Source organism: Electrophorus electricus, chromosome 3, assembly GCF_041902795.1.
Source record: "Electrophorus electricus isolate QZ-2024a chromosome 3, ASM4190279v1, whole genome shotgun sequence".
Classification (NCBI taxonomy): Eukaryota; Metazoa; Chordata; class Actinopteri; order Gymnotiformes; family Gymnotidae; genus Electrophorus; species Electrophorus electricus.
The window spans coordinates 10,023,404-10,043,284 of record NC_137499.1 but is presented as its reverse complement, the minus strand read 5'-3'; the positions used below and the strand labels follow the sequence as shown (position 1 = coordinate 10,043,284).

Sequence of the window (19,881 nt, the reverse complement as noted above, 5' to 3'; positions counted from 1 at the left end):
GCTTTTCTGCTTGCTCTTCTCTGAATGACCTTTTGTTGGGTTTCTTGTATGTCGCAACCAGCAGCAGAGCAAATGATGCAATATTAAGACCAACTTCATACATAGATTTGGTCTTTTTGTCCACGAAACACCATCATATATAATTACCAGCCCTGGGTTTCTTATATTATGAGCTTGTTTACGCATGTTCCGTCCATTTGTATCGATTATCTGAATTACGTGTGGTTAGACTTTCTCCTCTTAAAAATACAGTTCTAATGACGTTGAACACCCAGTTAAAATGGATTCACTCAACAAAGGGACTAACAGAAGACGCTTTTGGCTCGCAAATGTAAAGGAGGAACTCCATTATCCTTTCGCTTAACAGCCGAGCGCGCTTACCGATCGTATCACAGAGAAAAGAGTCCCAGTATTTCTTCCACTTCTCTGAAAATAAATTCACACAACCTTGTCCTGTTTGATGACTTCTGGTGTAACGAGGAGCCACTGCAACGAGAAAGGAGCATCAGGGTCAATATCGCTTTTCTGCTTGCTCTTCTCTGAATGACCTTTTGTTGGGTTTCTTGTATGTCGCAACCAGCAGCAGAGCAAATGATGCAATATTAAGACCAACTTCATACATAGATTTGGTCTTTTTGTCCACGAAACACCATCATATATAATTACCAGCCCTGGGTTTCTTATATTATGAGCTTGTTTACGCATGTTCCGTCCATTTGTATCGATTATCTGAATTACGTGTGGTTAGACTTTCTCCTCTTAAAAATACAGTTCTAATGACGTTGAACACCCAGTTAAAATGGATTCACTCAACAAAGGGACTAACAGAAGACGCTTTTGGCTCGCAAATGTAAAGGAGGAACTCCATTATCCTTTCGCTTAACAGCCGAGCGCGCTTACCGATCGTATCACAGAGAAAAGAGAGTCCCAGTATTTCTTCCACTTCTATGAAAATAAATTCCCACAACCTTGTCCTGTTTGATGACTTCTGGTGTAACGAGGAGCCACTGCAACGAGAAAGGAGCATCAGGGTCAATATCGCTTTTCTGCTTGCTCTTCTCTGAATGACCTTTTGTTGGGTTTCTTGTATGTCGCAACCAGCAGCAGAGCAAATGATGCAATATTAAGACCAACTTCATACATAGATTTGGTCTTTTTGTCCACGAAACACCATCATATATAATTACCAGCCCTGGGTTTCTTATATTATGAGCTTGTTTACGCATGTTCCGTCCATTTGTATCGATTATCTGAATTACGTGTGGTTAGACTTTCTCCTCTTAAAAATACAGTTCTAATGACGTTGAACACCCAGTTAAAATGGATTCACTCAACAAAGGGACTAACAGAAGACGCTTTTGGCTCGCAAATGTAAAGGAGGAACTCCATCATCCTTTCGCTTAACAGCCGAGCGCGCTTACCGATCGCATCACAGAGAAAACAAAGTCCCAGTATTTCTTCCACTTCTATGAAAATAAATTCCCACAACCTTGTCCTGATTGATGACTTCTGGTGTAACGAGGAGCCACTGCAACGAGAAAGGAGCATCAGGGTCAATATCGCTTTTCTGCTTGCTCTTCTCTGAATGACCTTTTGTTGGGTTTCTTGTATGTCGCAACCAGCAGCAGAGCAAATGATGCAATATTAAGACCAACTTCATACATAGATTTGGTCTTTTTGTCCACGAAACACCATCATATATAATTACCAGTCCTGGGTTTCTTATATTATGAGCTTGTTTACGCATGTTCCGTCCATTTGTATCGATTATCTGAATTACGTGTGGTTAGACTTTCTCCTCTTAAAAATACAGTTCTAATGACGTTGAACACCCAGTTAAAATGGATTCACTCAACAAAGGGACTAACAGAAGACGCTTTTGGCTCGCAAATGTAGAGGAACTCCATTATCCTTTCGCTTAACAGCCGAGCGCGCTTACCGATCGTATCACAGAGAAAAGAGAGTCCCAGTATTTCTTCCACTTCTCTGAAAATAAATTCACACAACTTTGTTTTCTCTGTGATGCGATTGCTGTTCCATTGCTTTTGAAGTAACGACGAGCCACTGCAAAGAGAAAGCAGCATCAGGGTCAATATCCCTTTTCTACTGCTTTACACTCCCAAGTGTAAATGAAAGGGGTTAAAATCTTAGAAGGAGGCACTCCATTATTAGGCACATGAATGGAACAGGTGTTAGCTGAGTTATTGGTACTTGAGACTCCCAAGCTGCAGATCACCAGAGCGCGAGCACCAGGTTAAGTATGCTTTTAATGTTAAATTTCTTGACTCTGTGCAACACACCGCAAGCATCGCTAACGTCCAGCTGAACATATCAGCGTTAATGGGCTGCGAGAGCAAACGCGTGAAAAAGCAGAGTACGGTTGCCTGGCTAGCTCAGTCGGTAGAGCATGAGACTCTTAATCTCAGGGTCGTGGGTTCAAGCCCCACGTTGGGCGTGATGTTATCTCTCTTTGTCTTTCAGAGTTGAGTAGAACTATTTCAAGCAATCTAAGACTTTGCTAGTGAAAAAACAAAACACAGCAACTACCCGGTCAGCGTCCCTGGGTGGGCTTGAACCACCATCCTTTCGGTTAACAGCCCAACGCGCTAACCTATTGCGCCACAGAGACATGTGTTACTGTTTATACAGTTCACGCCAGCAGCTGAGCAAATGATGCAATATTAAGACCAAATGTAAAGGAGGAACTCCATCATCCTTTCGCTTAAGAGCCGAGCGCGCTTACCGATCGCATCACAGAGAAAACAAAGTCCCAGTATTTCTTCCACTTCTATGAAAATAAATTCCCACAACCTTGTCCTGTTTGATGACTTCTGGTGTAACGAGGAGCCACTGCAACGAGAAAGGAGCATCAGGGTCAATATCGCTTTTCTGCTTGCTCTTCTCTGAATGACCTTTTGTTGGGTTTCTTGTATGTCGCAACCAGCAGCAGAGCAAATGATGCAATATTAAGACCAACTTCATACATAGATTTGGTCTTTTTGTCCACGAAACACCATCATATATAATTACCAGCCCTGGGTTTCTTATATTATGAGCTTGTTTACGCATGTTCCGTCCATTTGTATCGATTATCTGAATTACGTGTGGTTAGACTTTCTCCTCTTAAAAATACAGTTCTAATGACGTTGAACACCCAGTTAAAATGGATTCACTCAACAAAGGGACTAACAGAAGACGCTTTTGGCTCGCAAATGTAAAGGAGGAACTCCATTATCCTTTCGCTTAACAGCCGAGCGCGCTTACCGATCGTATCACAGAGAAAAGAGAGTCCCAGTATTTCTTCCACTCCTATGAAAATAAATTCCCACAACCTTGTCCTGTTTGATGACTTCTGGTGTAACGAGGAGCCACTGCAACGAGAAAGGAGCATCAGGGTCAATATCGCTTTTCTGCTTGCTCTTCTCTGAATGACCTTTTGTTGGGTTTCTTGTATGTCGCAACCAGCAGCAGAGCAAATGATGCAATATTAAGACCAACTTCATACATAGATTTGGTCTTTTTGTCCACGAAACACCATCATATATAATTACCAGTCCTGGGTTTCTTATATTATGAGCTTGTTTACGCATGTTCCGTCCATTTGTATCGATTATCTGAATTACGTGTGGTTAGACTTTCTCCTCTTAAAAATACAGTTCTAATGACGTTGAACACCCAGTTAAAATGGATTCACTCAACAAAGGGACTAACAGAAGACGCTTTTGGCTCGCAAATGTAGAGGAACTCCATTATCCTTTCGCTTAACAGCCGAGCGCGCTTACCGATCGTATCACAGAGAAAAGAGAGTCCCAGTATTTCTTCCACTTCTCTGAAAATAAATTCACACAACTTTGTTTTCTCTGTGATGCGATTGCTGTTCCATTGCTTTTGAAGTAACGACGAGCCACTGCAAAGAGAAAGCAGCATCAGGGTCAATATCCCTTTTCTACTGCTTTACACTCCCAAGTGTAAATGAAAGGGGTTAAAATCTTAGAAGGAGGCACTCCATTATTAGGCACATGAATGGAACAGGTGTTAGCTGAGTTATTGGTACTTGAGACTCCCAAGCTGCAGATCACCAGAGCGCGAGCACCAGGTTAAGTATGCTTTTAATGTTAAATTTCTTGACTCTGTGCAACACACCGCAAGCATCGCTAACGTCCAGCTGAACATATCAGCGTTAATGGGCTGCGAGAGCAAACGCGTGAAAAAGCAGAGTACGGTTGCCTGGCTAGCTCAGTCGGTAGAGCATGAGACTCTTAATCTCAGGGTCGTGGGTTCAAGCCCCACGTTGGGCGTGATGTTATCTCTCTTTGTCTTTCAGAGTTGAGTAGAACTATTTCAAGCAATCTAAGACTTTGCTAGTGAAAAAACAAAACACAGCAACTACCCGGTCAGCGTCCCTGGGTGGGCTTGAACCACCATCCTTTCGGTTAACAGCCGAACACGCTAACCTATTGCGCCACAGAGACATGTGTTACTGTTTATACAGTTCACGCCAGCAGCTGAGCAAATGATGCAATATTAAGACCAAATGTAAAGGAGGAACTCCATCATCCTTTCGCTTAAGAGCCGAGCGCGCTTACCGATCGCATCACAGAGAAAACAAAGTCCCAGTATTTCTTCCACTTCTATGAAAATAAATTCCCACAACCTTGTCCTGTTTGATGACTTCTGGTGTAACGAGGAGCCACTGCAACGAGAAAGGAGCATCAGGGTCAATATCGCTTTTCTGCTTGCTCTTCTCTGAATGACCTTTTGTTGGGTTTCTTGTATGTCGCAACCAGCAGCAGAGCAAATGATGCAATATTAAGACCAACTTCATACATAGATTTGGTCTTTTTGTCCACGAAACACCATCATATATAATTACCAGCCCTGGGTTTCTTATATTATGAGCTTGTTTACGCATGTTCCGTCCATTTGTATCGATTATCTGAATTACGTGTGGTTAGACTTTCTCCTCTTAAAAATACAGTTCTAATGACGTTGAACACCCAGTTAAAATGGATTCACTCAACAAAGGGACTAACAGAAGACGCTTTTGGCTCGCAAATGTAAAGGAGGAACTCCATTATCCTTTCGCTTAACAGCCGAGCGCGCTTACCCATCGTATCACAGAGAAAAGAGAGTCCCAGTATTTCTTCCACTTCTCTGAAAATAAATTCACACAACTTTGTTTTCTCTGTGATGCGATTGCTGTTCCATTGCTTTTGAAGTAACGACGAGCCACTGCAAAGAGAAAGCAGCATCAGGGTCAATATCCCTTTTCTACTGCTTTACACTCCCAAGTGTAAATGAAAGGGGTTAAAATCTTAGAAGGAGGCACTCCATTATTAGGCACATGAATGGAACAGGTGTTAGCTGAGTTATTGGTACTTGAGACTCCCAAGCTGCAGATCACCAGAGCGCGAGCACCAGGTTAAGTATGCTTTTAATGTTAAATTTCTTGACTCTGTGCAACACACCGCAAGCATCGCTAACGTCCAGCTGAACATATCAGCGTTAATGGGCTGCGAGAGCAAACGCGTGAAAAAGCAGAGTACGGTTGCCTGGCTAGCTCAGTCGGTAGAGCATGAGACTCTTAATCTCAGGGTCGTGGGTTCAAGCCCCACGTTGGGCGTGATGTTATCTCTCTTTGTCTTTCAGAGTTGAGTAGAACTATTTCAAGCAATCTAAGACTTTGCTAGTGAAAAAACAAAACACAGCAACTACCCGGTCAGCGTCCCTGGGTGGGCTTGAACCACCATCCTTTCGGTTAACAGCCAAACGCGCTAACCTATTGCGCCACAGAGACATGTGTTACTGTTTATACAGTTCACGCCAGCAGCTGAGCAAATGATGCAATATTAAGACCAAATGTAAAGGAGGAACTCCATCATCCTTTCGCTTAAGAGCCGAGCGCGCTTACCGATCGCATCACAGAGAAAACAAAGTCCCAGTATTTCTTCCACTTCTATGAAAATAAATTCCCACAACCTTGTCCTGTTTGATGACTTCTGGTGTAACGAGGAGCCACTGCAACGAGAAAGGAGCATCAGGGTCAATATCGCTTTTCTGCTTGCTCTTCTCTGAATGACCTTTTGTTGGGTTTCTTGTATGTCGCAACCAGCAGCAGAGCAAATGATGCAATATTAAGACCAACTTCATACATAGATTTGGTCTTTTTGTCCACGAAACACCATCATATATAATTACCAGCCCTGGGTTTCTTATATTATGAGCTTGTTTACGCATGTTCCGTCCATTTGTATCGATTATCTGAATTACGTGTGGTTAGACTTTCTCCTCTTAAAAATACAGTTCTAATGACGTTGAACACCCAGTTAAAATGGATTCACTCAACAAAGGGACTAACAGAAGACGCTTTTGGCTCGCAAATGTAAAGGAGGAACTCCATTATCCTTTCGCTTAACAGCCGAGCGCGCTTACCGATCGTATCACAAAGAAAAGAGAGTCCCAGTATTTCTTCCACTTCTATGAAAATAAATTCCCACAACCTTGTCCTGTTTGATGACTTCTGGTGTAACGAGGAGCCACTGCAACGAGAAAGGAGCATCAGGGTCAATATCGCTTTTCTGCTTGCTCTTCTCTGAATGACCTTTTGTTGGGTTTCTTGTATGTCGCAACCAGCAGCAGAGCAAATGATGCAATATTAAGACCAACTTCATACATAGATTTGGTCTTTTTGTCCACGAAACACCATCATATATAATTACCAGCCCTGGGTTTCTTATATTATGAGCTTGTTTACGCATGTTCCGTCCATTTGTATCGATTATCTGAATTACGTGTGGTTAGACTTTCTCCTCTTAAAAATACAGTTCTAATGACGTTGAACACCCAGTTAAAATGGATTCACTCAACAAAGGGACTAACAGAAGACGCTTTTGGCTCGCAAATGTAAAGGAGGAACTCCATCATCCTTTCGCTTAACAGCCGAGCGCGCTTACCGATCGCATCACAGAGAAAACAAAGTCCCAGTATTTCTTCCACTTCTATGAAAATAAATTCCCACAACCTTGTCCTGATTGATGACTTCTGGTGTAACGAGGAGCCACTGCAACGAGAAAGGAGCATCAGGGTCAATATCGCTTTTCTGCTTGCTCTTCTCTGAATGACCTTTTGTTGGGTTTCTTGTATGTCGCAACCAGCAGCAGAGCAAATGATGCAATATTAAGACCAACTTCATACATAGATTTGGTCTTTTTGTCCACGAAACACCATCATATATAATTACCAGCCCTGGGTTTCTTATATTATGAGCTTGTTTACGCATGTTCCGTCCATTTGTATCGATTATCTGAATTACGTGTGGTTAGACTTTCTCCTCTTAAAAATACAGTTCTAATGACGTTGAACACCCAGTTAAAATGGATTCACTCAACAAAGGGACTAACAGAAGACGCTTTTGGCTCGCAAATGTAAAGGAGGAACTCCATTATCCTTTCGCTTAACAGCCGAGCGCGCTTACCGATCGTATCACAGAGAAAAGAGAGTCCCAGTATTTCTTCCACTCCTATGAAAATAAATTCCCACAACCTTGTCCTGTTTGATGACTTCTGGTGTAACGAGGAGCCACTGCAACGAGAAAGGAGCATCAGGGTCAATATCGCTTTTCTGCTTGCTCTTCTCTGAATGACCTTTTGTTGGGTTTCTTGTATGTCGCAACCAGCAGCAGAGCAAATGATGCAATATTAAGACCAACTTCATACATAGATTTGGTCTTTTTGTCCACGAAACACCATCATATATAATTACCAGCCCTGGGTTTCTTATATTATGAGCTTGTTTACGCATGTTCCGTCCATTTGTATCGATTATCTGAATTACGTGTGGTTAGACTTTCTCCTCTTAAAAATACAGTTCTAATGACGTTGAACACCCAGTTAAAATGGATTCACTCAACAAAGGGACTAACAGAAGACGCTTTTGGCTCGCAAATGTAGAGGAACTCCATTATCCTTTCGCTTAACAGCCGAGCGCGCTTACCGATCGTATCACAGAGAAAAGAGAGTCCCAGTATTTCTTCCACTTCTCTGAAAATAAATTCACACAACTTTGTTTTCTCTGTGATGCGATTGCTGTTCCATTGCTTTTGAAGTAACGACGAGCCACTGCAAAGAGAAAGCAGCATCAGGGTCAATATCCCTTTTCTACTGCTTTACACTCCCAAGTGTAAATGAAAGGGGTTAAAATCTTAGAAGGAGGCACTCCATTATTAGGCACATGAATGGAACAGGTGTTAGCTGAGTTATTGGTACTTGAGACTCCCAAGCTGCAGATCACCAGAGCGCGAGCACCAGGTTAAGTATGCTTTTAATGTTAAATTTCTTGACTCTGTGCAACACACCGCAAGCATCGCTAACGTCCAGCTGAACATATCAGCGTTAATGGGCTGCGAGAGCAAACGCGTGAAAAAGCAGAGTACGGTTGCCTGGCTAGCTCAGTCGGTAGAGCATGAGACTCTTAATCTCAGGGTCGTGGGTTCAAGCCCCACGTTGGGCGTGATGTTATCTCTCTTTGTCTTTCAGAGTTGAGTAGAACTATTTCAAGCAATCTAAGACTTTGCTAGTGAAAAAACAAAACACAGCAACTACCCGGTCAGCGTCCCTGGGTGGGCTTGAACCACCATCCTTTCGGTTAACAGCCGAACGCACTAACCTATTGCGCCACAGAGACATGTGTTACTGTTTATACAGTTCACGCCAGCAGCTGAGCAAATGATGCAATATTAAGACCAAATGTAAAGGAGGAACTCCATCATCCTTTCGCTTAAGAGCCGAGCGCGCTTACCGATCGCATCACAGAGAAAACAAAGTCCCAGTATTTCTTCCACTTCTATGAAAATAAATTCCCACAACCTTGTCCTGTTTGATGACTTCTGGTGTAACGAGGAGCCACTGCAACGAGAAAGGAGCATCAGGGTCAATATCGCTTTTCTGCTTGCTCTTCTCTGAATGACCTTTTGTTGGGTTTCTTGTATGTCGCAACCAGCAGCAGAGCAAATGATGCAATATTAAGACCAACTTCATACATAGATTTGGTCTTTTTGTCCACGAAACACCATCATATATAATTACCAGCCCTGGGTTTCTTATATTATGAGCTTGTTTACGCATGTTCCGTCCATTTGTATCGATTATCTGAATTACGTGTGGTTAGACTTTCTCCTCTTAAAAATACAGTTCTAATGACGTTGAACACCCAGTTAAAATGGATTCACTCAACAAAGGGACTAACAGAAGACGCTTTTGGCTCGCAAATGTAAAGGAGGAACTCCATTATCCTTTCGCTTAACAGCCGAGCGCGCTTACCGATCGTATCACAGAGAAAAGAGAGTCCCAGTATTTCTTCCACTTCTCTGAAAATAAATTCACACAACTTTGTTTTCTCTGTGATGCGATTGCTGTTCCATTGCTTTTGAAGTAACGACGAGCCACTGCAAAGAGAAAGCAGCATCAGGGTCAATATCGCTTTTCTGCTTGCTCTTCTCTGAATGACCTTTTGTTGGGTTTCTTGTATGTCGCAACCAGCAGCAGAGCAAATGATGCAATATTAAGACCAACTTCATACATAGATTTGGTCTTTTTGTCCACGAAACACCATCATATATAATTACCAGCCCTGGGTTTCTTATATTATGAGCTTGTTTACGCATGTTCCGTCCATTTGTATCGATTATCTGAATTACGTGTGGTTAGACTTTCTCCTCTTAAAAATACAGTTCTAATGACGTTGAACACCCAGTTAAAATGGATTCACTCAACAAAGGGACTAACAGAAGACGCTTTTGGCTCGCAAATGTAAAGGAGGAACTCCATTATCCTTTCGCTTAACAGCCGAGCGCGCTTACCGATCGTATCACAGAGAAAAGAGAGTCCCAGTATTTCTTCCACTTCTATGAAAATAAATTCCCACAACCTTGTCCTGTTTGATGACTTCTGGTGTAACGAGGAGCCACTGCAACGAGAAAGGAGCATCAGGGTCAATATCGCTTTTCTGCTTGCTCTTCTCTGAATGACCTTTTGTTGGGTTTCTTGTATGTCGCAACCAGCAGCAGAGCAAATGATGCAATATTAAGACCAACTTCATACATAGATTTGGTCTTTTTGTCCACGAAACACCATCATATATAATTACCAGCCCTGGGTTTCTTATATTATGAGCTTGTTTACGCATGTTCCGTCCATTTGTATCGATTATCTGAATTACGTGTGGTTAGACTTTCTCCTCTTAAAAATACAGTTCTAATGACGTTGAACACCCAGTTAAAATGGATTCACTCAACAAAGGGACTAACAGAAGACGCTTTTGGCTCGCAAATGTAAAGGAGGAACTCCATTATCCTTTCGCTTAACAGCCGAGCGCGCTTACCGATCGTATCACAGAGAAAAGAGAGTCCCAGTATTTCTTCCACTTCTCTGAAAATAAATTCACACAACTTTGTTTTCTCTGTGATGCGATTGCTGTTCCATTGCTTTTGAAGTAACGACGAGCCACTGCAAAGAGAAAGCAGCATCAGGGTCAATATCCCTTTTCTACTGCTTTACACTCCCAAGTGTAAATGAAAGGGGTTAAAATCTTAGAAGGAGGCACTCCATTATTAGGCACATGAATGGAACAGGTGTTAGCTGAGTTATTGGTACTTGAGACTCCCAAGCTGCAGATCACCAGAGCGCGAGCACCAGGTTAAGTATGCTTTTAATGTTAAATTTCTTGACTCTGTGCAACACACCGCAAGCATCGCTAACGTCCAGCTGAACATATCAGCGTTAATGGGCTGCGAGAGCAAACGCGTGAAAAAGCAGAGTACGGTTGCCTGGCTAGCTCAGTCGGTAGAGCATGAGACTCTTAATCTCAGGGTCGTGGGTTCAAGCCCCACGTTGGGCGTGATGTTATCTCTCTTTGTCTTTCAGAGTTGAGTGGAACTATTTCAAGCAATCTAAGACTTTGCTAGTGAAAAAACAAAACACAGCAACTACCCGGTCAGCATCCCTGGGTGGGCTTGAACCACCATCCTTTCGGTTAACAGCCGAACGCGCTAACCTATTGCGCCACAGAGACATGTGTTTCTGTTTATACAGTTCATGCCAGCAGCTGAGCAAATGATGCAATATTAAGACCAAATGTAAAGGAGGAACTCCATCATCCTTTCGCTTAACAGCCGAGCGCGCTTACCGATCATATCACAGAGAAAAGAGAGTCCCAGTATTTCTTCCACTCCTATGAAAATAAATTCCCACAACCTTGTCCTGTTTGATGACTTCTGGTGTAACGAGGAGCCACTGCAACGAGAAAGGAGCATCAGGGTCAATATCGCTTTTCTGCTTGCTCTTCTCTGAATGACCTTTTGTTGGGTTTCTTGTATGTCGCAACCAGCAGCAGAGCAAATGATGCAATATTAAGACCAACTTCATACATAGATTTGGTCTTTTTGTCCACGAAACACCATCATATATAATTACCAGCCCTGGGTTTCTTATATTATGAGCTTGTTTACGCATGTTCCGTCCATTTGTATCGATTATCTGAATTACGTGTGGTTAGACTTTCTCCTCTTAAAAATACAGTTCTAATGACGTTGAACACCCAGTTAAAATGGATTCACTCAACAAAGGGACTAACAGAAGACGCTTTTGGCTCGCAAATGTAAAGGAGGAACTCCATTATCCTTTCGCTTAACAGCCGAGCGCGCTTACCGATCGTATCACAGAGAAAAGAGTCCCAGTATTTCTTCCACTTCTCTGAAAATAAATTCACACAACTTTGTTTTCTCTGTGATGCGATTGCTGTTCCATTGCTTTTGAAGTAACGACGAGCCACTGCAAAGAGAAAGCAGCATCAGGGTCAATATCCCTTTTCTACTGCTTTACACTCCCAAGTGTAAATGAAAGGGGTTAAAATCTTAGAAGGAGGCACTCCATTATTAGGCACATGAATGGAACAGGTGTTAGCTGAGTTATTGGTACTTGAGACTCCCAAGCTGCAGATCACCAGAGCGCGAGCACCAGGTTAAGTATGCTTTTAATGTTAAATTTCTTGACTCTGTGCAACACACCGCAAGCATCGCTAACGTCCAGCTGAACATATCAGCGTTAATGGGCTGCGAGAGCAAACGCGTGAAAAAGCAGAGTACGGTTGCCTGGCTAGCTCAGTCGGTAGAGCATGAGACTCTTAATCTCAGGGTCGTGGGTTCAAGCCCCACGTTGGGCGTGATGTTATCTCTCTTTGTCTTTCAGAGTTGAGTAGAACTATTTCAAGCAATCTAAGACTTTGCTAGTGAAAAAACAAAACACAGCAACTACCCGGTCAGCATCCCTGGGTGGGCTTGAACCACCATCCTTTCGGTTAACAGCCGAACGCGCTAACCTATTGCGCCACAGAGACATGTGTTTCTGTTTATACAGTTCATGCCAGCAGCTGAGCAAATGATGCAATATTAAGACCAAATGTAAAGGAGGAACTCCATCATCCTTTCGCTTAACAGCCGAGCGCGCTTACCGATCGTATCACAGAGAAAAGAGAGTCCCAGTATTTCTTCCACTCCTATGAAAATAAATTCCCACAACCTTGTCCTGTTTGATGACTTCTGGTGTAACGAGGAGCCACTGCAACGAGAAAGGAGCATCAGGGTCAATATCGCTTTTCTGCTTGCTCTTCTCTGAATGACCTTTTGTTGGGTTTCTTGTATGTCGCAACCAGCAGCAGAGCAAATGATGCAATATTAAGACCAACTTCATACATAGATTTGGTCTTTTTGTCCACGAAACACCATCATATATAATTACCAGCCCTGGGTTTCTTATATTATGAGCTTGTTTACGCATGTTCCGTCCATTTGTATCGATTATCTGAATTACGTGTGGTTAGACTTTCTCCTCTTAAAAATACAGTTCTAATGACGTTGAACACCCAGTTAAAATGGATTCACTCAACAAAGGGACTAACAGAAGACGCTTTTGGCTCGCAAATGTAAAGGAGGAACTCCATTATCCTTTCGCTTAACAGCCGAGCGCGCTTACCGATCGTATCACAGAGAAAAGAGTCCCAGTATTTCTTCCACTTCTCTGAAAATAAATTCACACAACCTTGTCCTGTTTGATGACTTCTGGTGTAACGAGGAGCCACTGCAACGAGAAAGGAGCATCAGGGTCAATATCGCTTTTCTGCTTGCTCTTCTCTGAATGACCTTTTGTTGGGTTTCTTGTATGTCGCAACCAGCAGCAGAGCAAATGATGCAATATTAAGACCAACTTCATACATAGATTTGGTCTTTTTGTCCACGAAACACCATCATATATAATTACCAGCCCTGGGTTTCTTATATTATGAGCTTGTTTACGCATGTTCCGTCCATTTGTATCGATTATCTGAATTACGTGTGGTTAGACTTTCTCCTCTTAAAAATACAGTTCTAATGACGTTGAACACCCAGTTAAAATGGATTCACTCAACAAAGGGACTAACAGAAGACGCTTTTGGCTCGCAAATGTAAAGGAGGAACTCCATTATCCTTTCGCTTAACAGCCGAGCGCGCTTACCGATCGTATCACAGAGAAAAGAGAGTCCCAGTATTTCTTCCACTTCTATGAAAATAAATTCCCACAACCTTGTCCTGTTTGATGACTTCTGGTGTAACGAGGAGCCACTGCAACGAGAAAGGAGCATCAGGGTCAATATCGCTTTTCTGCTTGCTCTTCTCTGAATGACCTTTTGTTGGGTTTCTTGTATGTCGCAACCAGCAGCAGAGCAAATGATGCAATATTAAGACCAACTTCATACATAGATTTGGTCTTTTTGTCCACGAAACACCATCATATATAATTACCAGCCCTGGGTTTCTTATATTATGAGCTTGTTTACGCATGTTCCGTCCATTTGTATCGATTATCTGAATTACGTGTGGTTAGACTTTCTCCTCTTAAAAATACAGTTCTAATGACGTTGAACACCCAGTTAAAATGGATTCACTCAACAAAGGGACTAACAGAAGACGCTTTTGGCTCGCAAATGTAAAGGAGGAACTCCATTATCCTTTCGCTTAACAGCCGAGCGCGCTTACCGATCGTATCACAGAGAAAAGAGAGTCCCAGTATTTCTTCCACTTCTCTGAAAATAAATTCACACAACTTTGTTTTCTCTGTGATGCGATTGCTGTTCCATTGCTTTTGAAGTAACGACGAGCCACTGCAAAGAGAAAGCAGCATCAGGGTCAATATCCCTTTTCTACTGCTTTACACTCCCAAGTGTAAATGAAAGGGGTTAAAATCTTAGAAGGAGGCACTCCATTATTAGGCACATGAATGGAACAGGTGTTAGCTGAGTTATTGGTACTTGAGACTCCCAAGCTGCAGATCACCAGAGCGCGAGCACCAGGTTAAGTATGCTTTTAATGTTAAATTTCTTGACTCTGTGCAACACACCGCAAGCATCGCTAACGTCCAGCTGAACATATCAGCGTTAATGGGCTGCGAGAGCAAACGCGTGAAAAAGCAGAGTACGGTTGCCTGGCTAGCTCAGTCGGTAGAGCATGAGACTCTTAATCTCAGGGTCGTGGGTTAAAGCCCCACGTTGGGTGTGATGTTATCTCTCTTTGTCTTTCAGAGTTGAGTAGAACTATTTCAAGCAATCTAAGACTTTGCTAGTGAAAAAACAAAACACAGCAACTACCCGGTCAGCGTCCCTGGGTGGGCTTGAACCACCATCCTTTCGGTTAACAGCCGAACGCGCTAACCTATTGCGCCACAGAGACATGTGTTACTGTTTATACAGTTCACACCAGCAGCTGAGCAAATGATGCAATATTAAGACCAAATGTAAAGGAGGAACTCCATCATCCTTTCGCTTAAGAGCCGAGCGCGCTTACCGATCGCATCACAGAGAAAACAAAGTCCCAGTATTTCTTCCACTTCTATGAAAATAAATTCCCACAACCTTGTCCTGTTTGATGACTTCTGGTGTAACGAGGAGCCACTGCAACGAGAAAGGAGCATCAGGGTCAATATCGCTTTTCTGCTTGCTCTTCTCTGAATGACCTTTTGTTGGGTTTCTTGTATGTCGCAACCAGCAGCAGAGCAAATGATGCAATATTAAGACCAACTTCATACATAGATTTGGTCTTTTTGTCCACGAAACACCATCATATATAATTACCAGCCCTGGGTTTCTTATATTATGAGCTTGTTTACGCATGTTCCGTCCATTTGTATCGATTATCTGAATTACGTGTGGTTAGACTTTCTCCTCTTAAAAATACAGTTCTAATGACGTTGAACACCCAGTTAAAATGGATTCACTCAACAAAGGGACTAACAGAAGACGCTTTTGGCTCGCAAATGTAAAGGAGGAACTCCATTATCCTTTCGCTTAACAGCCGAGCGCGCTTACCGATCGTATCACAGAGAAAAGAGAGTCCCAGTATTTCTTCCACTTCTCTGAAAATAAATTCACACAACTTTGTTTTCTCTGTGATGCGATTGCTGTTCCATTGCTTTTGAAGTAACGACGAGCCACTGCAAAGAGAAAGCAGCATCAGGGTCAATATCGCTTTTCTGCTTGCTCTTCTCTGAATGACCTTTTGTTGGGTTTCTTGTATGTCGCAACCAGCAGCAGAGCAAATGATGCAATATTAAGACCAACTTCATACATAGATTTGGTCTTTTTGTCCACGAAACACCATCATATATAATTACCAGCCCTGGGTTTCTTATATTATGAGTTTGTTTACGCATGTTCCGTCCATTTGTATCGATTATCTGAATTACGTGTGGTTAGACTTTCTCCTCTTAAAAATACAGTTCTAATGACGTTGAACACCCAGTTAAAATGGATTCACTCAACAAAGGGACTAACAGAAGATGCTTTTGGCTCGCAAATGTAAAGGAGGAACTCCATTATCCTTTCGCTTAACAGCCGAGCGCGCTTACCGATCGTATCACAGAGAAAAGAGAGTCCCAGTATTTCTTCCACTTCTATGAAAATAAATTCCCACAACCTTGTCCTGTTTGATGACTTCTGGTGTAACGAGGAGCCACTGCAACGAGAAAGGAGCATCAGGGTCAATATCGCTTTTCTGCTTGCTCTTCTCTGAATGACCTTTTGTTGGGTTTCTTGTATGTCGCAACCAGCAGCAGAGCAAATGATGCAATATTAAGACCAACTTCATACATAGATTTGGTCTTTTTGTCCACGAAACACCATCATATATAATTACCAGCCCTGGGTTTCTTATATTATGAGCTTGTTTACGCATGTTCCGTCCATTTGTATCGATTATCTGAATTACGTGTGGTTAGACTTTCTCCTCTTAAAAATACAGTTCTAATGACGTTGAACACCCAGTTAAAATGGATTCACTCAACAAAGGGACTAACAGAAGACGCTTTTGGCTCGCAAATGTAAAGGAGGAACTCCATTATCCTTTCGCTTAACAGCCGAGCGCGCTTACCGATCGTATCACAGAGAAAAGAGAGTCCCAGTATTTCTTCCACTTCTCTGAAAATAAATTCACACAACTTTGTTTTCTCTGTGATGCGATTGCTGTTCCATTGCTTTTGAAGTAACGACGAGCCACTGCAAAGAGAAAGCAGCATCAGGGTCAATATCGCTTTTCTGCTTGCTCTTCTCTGAATGACCTTTTGTTGGGTTTCTTGTATGTCGCAACCAGCAGCAGAGCAAATGATGCAATATTAAGACCAACTTCATACATAGATTTGGTCTTTTTGTCCACGAAACACCATCATATATAATTACCAGCCCTGGGTTTCTTATATTATGAGCTTGTTTACGCATGTTCCGTCCATTTGTATCGATTATCTGAATTACGTGTGGTTAGACTTTCTCCTCTTAAAAATACAGTTCTAATGACGTTGAACACCCAGTTAAAATGGATTCACTCAACAAAGGGACTAACAGAAGACGCTTTTGGCTCGCAAATGTAAAGGAGGAACTCCATTATCCTTTCGCTTAACAGCCGAGCGCGCTTACCGATCGTATCACAGAGAAAAGAGAGTCCCAGTATTTCTTCCACTTCTATGAAAATAAATTCCCACAACCTTGTCCTGTTTGATGACTTCTGGTGTAACGAGGAGCCACTGCAACGAGAAAGGAGCATCAGGGTCAATATCGCTTTTCTGCTTGCTCTTCTCTGAATGACCTTTTGTTGGGTTTCTTGTATGTCGCAACCAGCAGCAGAGCAAATGATGCAATATTAAGACCAACTTCATACATAGATTTGGTCTTTTTGTCCACGAAACACCATCATATATAATTACCAGCCCTGGGTTTCTTATATTATGAGCTTGTTTACGCATGTTCCGTCCATTTGTATCGATTATCTGAATTACGTGTGGTTAGACTTTCTCCTCTTAAAAATACAGTTCTAATGACGTTGAACACCCAGTTAAAATGGATTCACTCAACAAAGGGACTAACAGAAGGCGCTTTTGGCTCGCAAATGTAAAGGAGGAACTCCATTATCCTTTCGCTTAACAGCCGAGCGCGCTTACCGATCGTATCACAGAGAAAAGAGAGTCCCAGTATTTCTTCCACTTCTCTGAAAATAAATTCACACAACTTTGTTTTCTCTGTGATGCGATTGCTGTTCCATTGCTTTTGAAGTAACGACGAGCCACTGCAAAGAGAAAGCAGCATCAGGGTCAATATCGCTTTTCTGCTTGCTCTTCTCTGAATGACCTTTTGTTGGGTTTCTTGTATGTCGCAACCAGCAGCAGAGCAAATGATGCAATATTAAGACCAACTTCATACATAGATTTGGTCTTTTTGTCCACGAAACACCATCATATATAATTACCAGCCCTGGGTTTCTTATATTATGAGCTTGTTTACGCATGTTCCGTCCATTTGTATCGATTATCTGAATTACGTGTGGTTAGACTTTCTCCTCTTAAAAATACAGTTCTAATGACGTTGAACACCCAGTTAAAATGGATTCACTCAACAAAGGGACTAACAGAAGACGCTTTTGGCTCGCAAATGTAAAGGAGGAACTCCATTATCCTTTCGCTTAACAGCCGAGCGCGCTTACCGATCGTATCACAGAGAAAAGAGAGTCCCAGTATTTCTTCCACTCCTATGAAAATAAATTCCCACAACCTTGTCCTGTTTGATGACTTCTGGTGTAACGAGGAGCCACTGCAACGAGAAAGGAGCATCAGGGTCAATATCGCTTTTCTGCTTGCTCTTCTCTGAATGACCTTTTGTTGGGTTTCTTGTATGTCGCAACCAGCAGCAGAGCAAATGATGCAATATTAAGACCAACTTCATACATAGATTTGGTCTTTTTGTCCACGAAACACCATCATATATAATTACCAGCCCTGGGTTTCTTATATTATGAGCTTGTTTACGCATGTTCCGTCCATTTGTATCGATTATCTGAATTACGTGTGGTTAGACTTTCTCCTCTTAAAAATACAGTTCTAATGACGTTGAACACCCAGTTAAAATGGATTCACTCAACAAAGGGACTAACAGAAGACGCTTTTGGCTCGCAAATGTAAAGGAGGAACTCCATTATCCTTTCGCTTAACAGCCGAGCGCGCTTACCGATCGTATCACAGAGAAAAGAGTCCCAGTATTTCTTCCACTTCTCTGAAAATAAATTCACACAACCTTGTCCTGTTTGATGACTTCTGGTGTAACGAGGAGCCACTGCAACGAGAAAGGAGCATCAGGGTCAATATCGCTTTTCTGCTTGCTCTTCTCTGAATGACCTTTTGTTGGGTTTCTTGTATGTCGCAACCAGCAGCAGAGCAAATGATGCAATATTAAGACCAACTTCATACATAGATTTGGTCTTTTTGTCCACGAAACACCATCATATATAATTACCAGCCCTGGGTTTCTTATATTATGAGCTTGTTTACGCATGTTCCGTCCATTTGTATCGATTATCTGAATTACGTGTGGTTAGACTTTCTCCTCTTAAAAATACAGTTCTAATGACGTTGAACACCCAGTTAAAATGGATTCACTCAACAAAGGGACTAACAGAAGACGCTTTTGGCTCGCAAATGTAAAGGAGGAACTCCATTATCCTTTCGCTTAACAGCCGAGCGCGCTTACCGATCGTATCACAGAGAAAAGAGAGTCCCAGTATTTCTTCCACTTCTATGAAAATAAATTCCCACAACCTTGTCCTGTTTGATGACTTCTGGTGTAACGAGGAGCCACTGCAACGAGAAAGGAGCATCAGGGTCAATATCGCTTTTCTGCTTGCTCTTCTCTGAATGACCTTTTGTTGGGTTTCTTGTATGTCGCAACCAGCAGCAGAGCAAATGATGCAATATTAAGACCAACTTCATACATAGATTTGGTCTTTTTGTCCACGAAACACCATCATATATAATTACCAGCCCTGGGTTTCTTATATTATGAGCTTGTTTACGCATGTTCCGTCCATTTGTATCGATTATCTGAATTACGTGTGGTTAGACTTTCTCCTCTTAAAAATACAGTTCTAATGACGTTGAACACCCAGTTAAAATGGATTCACTCAACAAAGGGACTAACAGAAGACGCTTTTGGCTCGCAAATGTAAAGGAGGAACTCCATCATCCTTTCGCTTAACAGCCGAGCGCGCTTACCGATCGCATCACAGAGAAAACAAAGTCCCAGTATTTCTTCCACTTCTATGAAAATAAATTCCCACAACCTTGTCCTGTTTGATGACTTCTGGTGTAACGAGGAGCCACTGCAACGAGAAAGGAGCATCAGGGTCAATATCGCTTTTCTGCTTGCTCTTCTCTGAATGACCTTTTGTTGGGTTTCTTGTATGTCGCAACCAGCAGCAGAGCAAATGATGCAATATTAAGACCAACTTCATACATAGATTTGGTCTTTTTGTCCACGAAACAC

The 19,881-nt window shown here is 42.2% G+C and overlaps 14 non-coding genes across 14 annotated transcripts; 7 read left to right on the top strand and 7 right to left on the bottom strand.

The window, feature by feature from the left end:
• The first annotated feature begins 2,382 nt into the window (after positions 1-2,382).
• trnak-cuu (transfer RNA lysine (anticodon CUU)) lies at positions 2,383-2,455 on the top strand. The gene has a single exon. It is a non-coding gene; the product is annotated as a tRNA-Lys (tRNA).
• Positions 2,456-2,555: 100 nt separating this feature from the next.
• trnan-guu (transfer RNA asparagine (anticodon GUU)) lies at positions 2,556-2,629 on the bottom strand. The gene has a single exon. It is a non-coding gene; the product is annotated as a tRNA-Asn (tRNA).
• Positions 2,630-4,225: 1,596 nt separating this feature from the next.
• On the top strand, positions 4,226-4,298 carry trnak-cuu (transfer RNA lysine (anticodon CUU)). Its single transcript has one exon. It is a non-coding gene; the product is annotated as a tRNA-Lys (tRNA).
• Positions 4,299-4,398: 100 nt separating this feature from the next.
• On the bottom strand, positions 4,399-4,472 carry trnan-guu (transfer RNA asparagine (anticodon GUU)). Its single transcript has one exon. It is a non-coding gene; the product is annotated as a tRNA-Asn (tRNA).
• A 1,078-nt stretch (positions 4,473-5,550) lies between these two features.
• On the top strand, positions 5,551-5,623 carry trnak-cuu (transfer RNA lysine (anticodon CUU)). The gene has a single exon. It is a non-coding gene; the product is annotated as a tRNA-Lys (tRNA).
• A 100-nt stretch (positions 5,624-5,723) lies between these two features.
• On the bottom strand, positions 5,724-5,797 carry trnan-guu (transfer RNA asparagine (anticodon GUU)). Its single transcript has one exon. It is a non-coding gene; the product is annotated as a tRNA-Asn (tRNA).
• A 2,638-nt stretch (positions 5,798-8,435) lies between these two features.
• Positions 8,436-8,508, top strand: trnak-cuu (transfer RNA lysine (anticodon CUU)). The gene has a single exon. It is a non-coding gene; the product is annotated as a tRNA-Lys (tRNA).
• Positions 8,509-8,608: 100 nt separating this feature from the next.
• trnan-guu (transfer RNA asparagine (anticodon GUU)) lies at positions 8,609-8,682 on the bottom strand. The gene has a single exon. It is a non-coding gene; the product is annotated as a tRNA-Asn (tRNA).
• A 2,138-nt stretch (positions 8,683-10,820) lies between these two features.
• On the top strand, positions 10,821-10,893 carry trnak-cuu (transfer RNA lysine (anticodon CUU)). The gene has a single exon. It is a non-coding gene; the product is annotated as a tRNA-Lys (tRNA).
• Positions 10,894-10,993: 100 nt separating this feature from the next.
• Positions 10,994-11,067, bottom strand: trnan-guu (transfer RNA asparagine (anticodon GUU)). The gene has a single exon. It is a non-coding gene; the product is annotated as a tRNA-Asn (tRNA).
• Positions 11,068-12,143: 1,076 nt separating this feature from the next.
• On the top strand, positions 12,144-12,216 carry trnak-cuu (transfer RNA lysine (anticodon CUU)). Its single transcript has one exon. It is a non-coding gene; the product is annotated as a tRNA-Lys (tRNA).
• Positions 12,217-12,316: 100 nt separating this feature from the next.
• trnan-guu (transfer RNA asparagine (anticodon GUU)) lies at positions 12,317-12,390 on the bottom strand. Its single transcript has one exon. It is a non-coding gene; the product is annotated as a tRNA-Asn (tRNA).
• A 2,118-nt stretch (positions 12,391-14,508) lies between these two features.
• Positions 14,509-14,581, top strand: trnak-cuu (transfer RNA lysine (anticodon CUU)). Its single transcript has one exon. It is a non-coding gene; the product is annotated as a tRNA-Lys (tRNA).
• Positions 14,582-14,681: 100 nt separating this feature from the next.
• On the bottom strand, positions 14,682-14,755 carry trnan-guu (transfer RNA asparagine (anticodon GUU)). The gene has a single exon. It is a non-coding gene; the product is annotated as a tRNA-Asn (tRNA).
• Between the last annotated feature and the right edge of the window lie 5,126 nt (positions 14,756-19,881).